The following is an 8,330-nucleotide window of genomic DNA, read 5'->3' as shown; positions in this document are numbered from 1 at the left end:
TTGATGTTGGTTGATTGTTTTCTTCTTGGAGATAAAATGCACGTGTGGCAGCTTAGCATTTAAAAAATTTTTTTTACATAGCATTTTGACAGTTGCGGTCATATTTTCGGAATGAAAGCATCGGAACAGCATTCCGGCACTGAATCTTATACCGGACCTGCGTTCCTGACCGTTCTGGCCCACTTTCACCCCTGCGTCTGTCACGTGACTATGACGTAGCTGGTAACGCGCTCGGCCAAATGTACACACAAGTTTCGTGGGTGAATTATGTCACACAATAAAGGGTCACCACAATATCTTTATTATTACAAAAAGTAACTGTTTACATTAACTTCAATTTTAATATATATCCTATGTTCTTAAGTAGTTAAAATTGATATTTGGCATTTAGTATGTGAGGAAATGAGGGAAAATAAAAATTAGGAGATGGAGGTTGGGGTTATTGCTGTTTTTGTTACATTTTATTTTGTAAATCATTGAAAAAATACAATTTTGAATGAAAATCAGTTTTTGTATGTGTTATAGAAATAACTGCTAAAACAGTTTTCTTTGCATTTCAGTAGTTTAAGAAGTTTGCGCCCCCAAACAACAACAATAATGATGAAAGAAAAAAATAAAAAACAATTTCTGGCTCCTTGGCGACCTTGACGTCGGGGAGTTCCGGCAAGAAATTCTAGCCACTTTCACCTCTGATACACGGTGTTATCGTCACAACGGACGTGGAGTTGCTGAAGACTAACCCAGGTGACACGCTGCCAGAGAGTCACATACATGATAAAAATATAAAATTACAGTGATTATAAGATACGTTGTTCCTCACAAGACAATTTATTTATGGTATACAATATCATGATTTAGGTCGATGTGTAAAATAATAGGAACGACTTATTTGGAGCAAGTGGATTTGATTTGTTAACGGTATTTTTATTTTGACAAAGTTTAGTGCCACAATGCAGAAATTTAGTGCTTTAAATGTGTGGGGAAAACATTGCATAAAATTACATGCAAGACTACAAATCCCTGTTCATATAAAAACTTTTATCACAACAAGAAGCCAGTAAAAACTGCAATGAAACAGGTAAAAAAAAAAAAAAAAAATGTATAGAAAACAAAACATGACACTGATCAGATGCAAGAGTTTTATTTTGTTGTTTTTTTTCCACAATAAACTATTTGACGGTATCTATAATATTTTCAAAATACAAAAGAGTCTAGCACCAACAACTACTGCAACTAACGCGGAAAGCAGCTAAGTACTACTGTGCTATCACAAACAAAAACAATAAAAAACAACTCCCTCTTGTTCACAGTCGCATTGACAACGGAAAATGGCTCATCTGTGGTGATGGGGCCTACAAGTTGATAGCATATCAGATATTAAACTAAAACAGCACTTTCCTAAGTGCTTAACATTCTGTAATTGCACTCAATACACTGAGAACTTATGAATACATACTGAAGAAGTGTGTTACGTTCAGGTGCAACACAAAAAAAAGAGTACAAAGAAGTGTCCTGCTTTAAGATACGTAAGCAGGATGGAGGATACGGCATTTAAATGAAGGACTGTCCTGCATGAAGTTCACTGGCATCATGAAGCTCTTAAATCTTGAATTTTGCGCTCATAACTCAAAGTAATAAGTATCACAACAGCTCATTTCTTAAAATAAAACCTACAGTCAGGTTAGTCATATTGTAAGACACTACCGTACAAACATTTTTAAACATCTGACTGTGTAAGTGGCCATGACTATCAGAGCAATTATTGAACTACAGTATATACAGTATACTGTATAAAGTAATTTCATATTGGGCACTTTTAATGCACAAAATTTCTTTTTTGTTTGTAAAGAAATACAGAAAAACTTTCAAATACAGTGTTTTTCTCTGTTGAAAATTCAACCTACCTTATTTGATGCACCTTCCATGGTTTTTGATAATGCGAGTCATAGACTGGTGAGCAGAATATATCCCTAAGTTACACATCAATAGGTTTTAGTTGTCCATTAATGTCATTGGTTCAGGGTTGTTTTGATGCAGATGGCAACATTGAACAGTCCATTCCGGATCAAACCTGGTCCGTCTAGTGACAGCAACGCATTAAGTTTAGCTTGTACATTACTTGAGCATCACTTAGGGGCATGTATCTTCACAAAAAAGTACTTCAACTGCCCAAACTTGAACGTCACTAACAGTATTTGAGATAAGGTGAATGCAAGAGCAAATATTCTGGAAAGTATGGGGTGATTGAAAAGTAACTAATTTTTAAATACTTCTGATTGTAAAATATTTGTGATGTTTAATGATTACAAAAAATGAATGCGATAAAGAATACAGCATGGAGTACAATTTAAAATTTTATATGGGCGCCAACATTCACCACCACCTTTTCGAGCCACCCGAGAACTGAATAATGTAATTTCATGCGAGAGAAGGAAGACATAACTTTTCATGGTCACCCTTCAAGTTCTTCCGAATAGAATGCCGTGGGGGTACCCCACTGGTGTAAGGCCACCCTAACTGCTTACACACAAGCAGTAATACTCAAGTAAAATTAAAAAGCATGCTACATTAAAACGACTTGGACGGTTAAATATTACATAATTATGTTCCACCACTTCAGAAGTAAAATATGTAAGCTTTACAGCATAGTCGGAGTTTGACTGTTGTGTGTATGTGTGTGTGTGTGTGGTGGGGGGGTCCATACTGATGACGCCGGAACGCAGTGTCAGCAATAAAATTAACTTACAAGGTATATACAGTGAGGAGCAGAAGTATTTGCACCCCTTGTGATTTTGCAAATTCACCCACTTAGAAAATACAGTGGTGCAAATAACTATTTACTCAACCACTAATTGTGCAAGTTCTGTTACTTTAAAAGATCATAGAGGCCTGTAATTGTCAACATGGGTAAACCTCAACTATGAGAGACAGAATGTGGAAAAAATGTTATTTCCAAATTAGATCTAAAATAAGTATTTTATTTGGTCACCTACAAACAAACAAGATTTCTGGCTGTCAAAGAGGTCTAACGAGGTCTAACGAGGCTCCACTCGTTACCTGTATTAATGGCACCTGTTTTAACTCATTATCAGTATAAAAGACACCTGTCCACAACCTCAGTCAGTCACACTCCAAACTCCACTATGGCCAAGACCAAAGAGCTGTCGAAGGACACAGAGACAAAATTGTAGACCTGCACCAGGTAAATCTGCAATAGGTAAAACGCTTGGTGAAAAGAAATCAACTGTGAGAGCAATTATTAGAAAATAGAAGACATACAAGACCACTGATAACTCCTTCGATCTGGGGTTCCATGCAAGATCTCACCCCGTGGCATCAAAATGATAACAAGAACGGTGAGCAAAAATCCCAGAACCACACGGGGGGACCTAGTGAATGACCTACAGAGAGCTGGGACCACAGTAACAAAGGCTACTATCAGTAACATAATGCGCCGCCAGGGACTCAAATCCTGCACTACCAGACGTGGCCCCATGCTGAAGAAAGTACACGTCCAGGCCCGTCTGCGGTTCGCTAGAGAGCATTTGGATGATCCAGAAGAGGAATGGGAGAATGTGTTATGGTCAAATGAAACCAAAATAGAACTTTTTGGTAGAAACACAGGTTCTCGTGTTTGGAGGAGAAAGAATACTGAATTGCATCCAAAGAACACCATACCCACTGTGAAGCATGGGTGTGGAAACATCATGCTTTTGGACTGTTTTTCTGCAAAGGGACCAGAACGACTGATCTGTGTAAAGGAAAGAATTAATGGGGCCATGTATCGAGAGATTTTGAGTGAAAATCTCCTTCCATCAGCAAGGGCATTGAAGATGAGACGTGGCTGGGTCTTTCAGCATGACAATGATCCCAAACACACAGCCAGGACAACAAAGGAGTGGCTTCGTAAGAAGCATTTCAAGGTCCTGGAGTGGCCTAGCCAGTCTCCAGATCTCAACCTCATTGAAAATCTGTGGAGGGAGTTGAAAGTCCGTGTTGCCCAACGACAGACCCAAAACATCACTGCTCTAGAGTAGATCTGCATGGAGGAATGGGCCAAAATACCAGCAACAGTGTGTGAAAAGCTTGTGAAGAGTTAAAGATAACGTTTGGCCTCCGTTATTGCCAACAAAGGGTACATAATAAAGTATTGAGATTAACATGGTATTGGCCAAATACTTATTTTCCACTATGATTTGCAAATAAATTCTTTAAAAATCAAACATTTTCTGTTTTTTTTCCCCACATTCTGTCTTTCATGGTTGATGTTTACCCATGCTGACAATTACAGGCCTCTCTAATATTTTCGAGTGGGAGAACTTGCACAATTAGTGGTTGACTAAATACTTATTTGCCCCACTGTAGGGAGAGGTCTGAAATTTCAATCATACAAGCATTTACACCCATAGAGACATAATCTAAAAAAAAATTAAAAAAAATCCGGAACTCACATTGTATAATTTTTCAATAATTTATTGGTAATTTACTGGGGTTCATACGTATTTGTTCCGCTGAGAAAAATCATTGCTAATATTTAGTGCAGAAGCCCTTGTTTGCAATTGCAGAGGTCAGACACTTTTTGCAGTTCTTTACAAGGTTTTCACATATGGATACAAGGATTTTTGCCCATTCCTCCGCACAAATCTTCTCTAGAGCTGTCAGGTTTCGGGGCTGTCGTTGAGAAACACAAAGTTTCAGCTCCATCCAAAGATTTTCTATTGGATTGAGGTCTGGAGACTAGCTAGGCCACTCCAGAACCTTCAATTGTTTTTTACACAGCCACTCCTTGGTCAACTTGGCTGTGTGCTTCAGATCATTGTCACGTTGGATGATCCAGCCACGACTCATCTTCAAATCTCTGACTGAGGGAAGGAGGTTGTTGCTCAAAATCTGACGATACATTTCACCATTCATCCTCTGCTTTATACAGTACTGTCGTCCAGTCCCCTTTGCCGAAAAGCAGCCCCAAAAGATGAGATTTCCACCCCCATACTTCACAGTGGCGAAGGAGTTCTTGGGATTGTATTCATCCTTCTTTTTCATGCACACACGACGAGTAAAGTTTGCACCAAAAAGTTCTACCTATGTCTCATCTGACCACATTATTTTCTCCCATGGCCCCTCTGCACCATTCAGGTGGTCCCTGGCAAACTTCAGACGGGCCTTCACATGTGCTGGCTTCAACAAGGGGAACCTTCTGAGCAATGCATGATTTTAAACTATTGCACTGTAGTGTTCTATTGACAGAGTCCTTTGAAAATGTGCATCCAGCTCTCTTCAAGATATTGACCAGCTGCTGCCGTGTAGTTCTAGGCTGAGGTCTCTCTTTTCTTGTCATGAGTGATGCCCCACGAGGAGAGATTTTACATGGAGCCCCAGTCCAAGGTTGATTGTCAGTCATGTTTAGCCTTTTCCATTTTATAATTGCTGCAATTGTTGATTTATTCTCACCTTGCTGCTTTCCTCTTGTCCCATAGCCTTTTTCAGCGATGTGGAGCTCAACATTTTTTTCCCCTGGTGTCTTTCGAAAGCTCTCTAGTCTTGCCCATGGTAGCAGTTGGATTATGATTGACTTTGGGGTGCACTGGTGACAATAGTGAGGTCAAACGGGTGGTAGGTGGGTGGTTGGTAACTCATGGGGTAAAGGTGGACGTTTTTAGGGTAGACTGACAACTCTGTCATAATTATTGCTCATTTTCCGGGGTACAGATATTCATGAACCCCAGTAAATTACAAATAAATTATTTAAAAAATCAGACAATGTGAGTTCTGGATTTTTGTCTCTCTGAGTGGAAATATCCTCTGATTGAATTTCAGACCTATACCTCTTTTCTAAGTGGGTGAACTTGCAAAATCACAAGGGGTGGAAATACTCTGCTCCTCACTCTGTGTGTGTGTCTATATATATATATATATATATATATATTATATAAGGGCTGTCAAACGATTAAATTTTTTAATCGAGTTAATTACAGCTTAAAAATTAATTAATCGCAATTAATCGCAATTCAAACCATCTATAAAATATGCCATATTTTTCTGTAAAATAAATGGAATGGAAAGATAAGACACAAGATGGATATATACATTCAACATACGGTACATAAAGACTGTAGTGGGCATTTCACTCTACTGTAATTTAAATCTGTCTATGCTGTCCTCACTCCGAAGCGTCTACTTTTTCCAAAGCTAGACAGCTAGTGAACGACGCCTTAATAATCAGACTTCTTCCTTTTTCATCTGATTTATTAATAAAATGGCCTCAAACCATTGTCCTCTTTAGACCGTCGCAAAACTACAAAAAAAAAGTACACAAGCATTGCATTAGCAACAACGTTAGCTTAGCACGCTATACAGGTTCACTAAACATAAACAAAAAGCGTCTCATACAAAAATTTAACATTTCGCTTACTGACATAATATGTACATTCTTTACAACAACCATACTTACGGACAAATCTTGTCCAAGGATCATTTAAGCACAACATTACAACGTAGGCGTCAGCCCGAGACGTCATGCAGCCATACTGAACTGGCAAGAAAACAATAAACCATGTCGCAAAGCGACCACAAGAGCTCGCTGTTGGACAGCACAAAAAGCCTTGCTGTAAAACTTACCCAAAGGCAGAATACTGTCTGAGCGGGACATGTGCGTTAATTGCGTCAAATATTTTAACGTGATTTATTAAAAAATAATATATATAATATATATATATACAGACACAGTATGTACAGTGGGGCAAATAAGTATTTAGTCAACCACTAATTGTGCAAGTTCTGCCACTTGAAAATATTAGAGAGGCCTGTAATTGCCAACATGGTTAAACCTCAACCATGAGAGACAGAATGTGGAGAAAAACAAAACAGAAAATCACATTGTTTGATTTTTAAATAATTTATTTGCAAATCATGGTGGAAAATAAGTATTTGGTCAATACCAAAAGTTCATCTCAATACTTTGTTATGTATCCTTTGTTGGCAATAACGGAGGCCAAACATTTTCTGTAACTCTTCACAAGCTTTTCACACACTGTTGCTGGTATTTTGGCCCATTCCTCCATGCAGATCTCCTCTAGTGCAGTGATGTTTTGGGGCTGTCGTTGGGCAACACGGACTTTCAAATCCCTCCTCACCCCGTGGCGTCAAAATGAAAACAAGAACGGGGAGCAAAAATCCCAGAACCACATGGGGGGACCTAGTGAATGACCTACAGAGAGCTGGGACCACAGTAACAAAGGCTTTTTTCTTCCTAATTCCTCATATCCATCTTGCCTCCTCAGGTGTAGTTTTAGATAAGCAAAGCCGAGGACCGTCTCTAAGGTGCTAGTCACATGATGTGTTCGAAAAAATAAAATAAAAAGATTTTTGATCTATTATTATAACACTTCGTGGGATTCTTGTTCATTTCATTCATTTTTGTTGTTTGTTTTTATTGCTCTACAACTATTATAGACAACATTTTACCGGCTAAGTCTTTATTTTAAATTGATATATACAGTATAGGAATGTCAAATACATGGAATGACATTTTCCAGCCATTAGGGAAGGCACTGCCCCACCTCCCTCCCCTCAATCTATGCGTATGAGTTAAACTAGTTTGTGTATTTGTGACTTACTGCATCCTGGTGGCCAAAATACACATCCAATCTTCATTGGAATGAAGCTAAAACTAAATCTAGACTTTCTATCAAGTTCATTGAATGATTTGAGATGGCATAACACATTATTGACTTTCCTTATTACACTACAATGCACATTTGTGTACTACATTCCCCCCAATCAGCCTTCTCAAGCAGCTGTAGGGGAGAAAGGGCACACTTGCTACAACACGACCACCAGATAGCAGTGTTGTGCAAATCCAGTAATTAAATTTTCAGAACTGAGCCAATAAAAATAATCTATAGTGACTTTACTGAGTCTCACATCAATTTGAAATAAGACCTCCTTTTTAAGGTCAATTTAAATATTTTATGGTCTTTATGATTCCTTGTATGTGCTTTTACACAGTGTTTTTCTATATATGAAAGTGTTACCATGAAAAATTATTAGGACAGAGCTACAGTTTAGATTGACGTTCTCTAGCTAGTCAGTTGCTTGCTAGATGTTACATTAGGTTTTAGCCAAAGCCAAGAGTTGGGGTTGGATGGGATGATTATCACACCTTCAAATCAAAGGATTCCAAGCAGGACACTGGGAAATTGTTTTACAACTCCTCTCAAATGTGTCCATCGTATGAATAAAATAAAAACCACTAGAAAAGAGAAATCATTTAAGGAAGGAAAACACAACAGCTTGCAGTGCATTGTGCATCTATGATACAGCCTGCCCCT

Source organism: Corythoichthys intestinalis, chromosome 9 (genome assembly GCF_030265065.1).
Source record: "Corythoichthys intestinalis isolate RoL2023-P3 chromosome 9, ASM3026506v1, whole genome shotgun sequence".
Classification (NCBI taxonomy): Eukaryota; Metazoa; Chordata; class Actinopteri; order Syngnathiformes; family Syngnathidae; genus Corythoichthys; species Corythoichthys intestinalis.
This window is presented reverse-complemented; position numbering follows the sequence as displayed.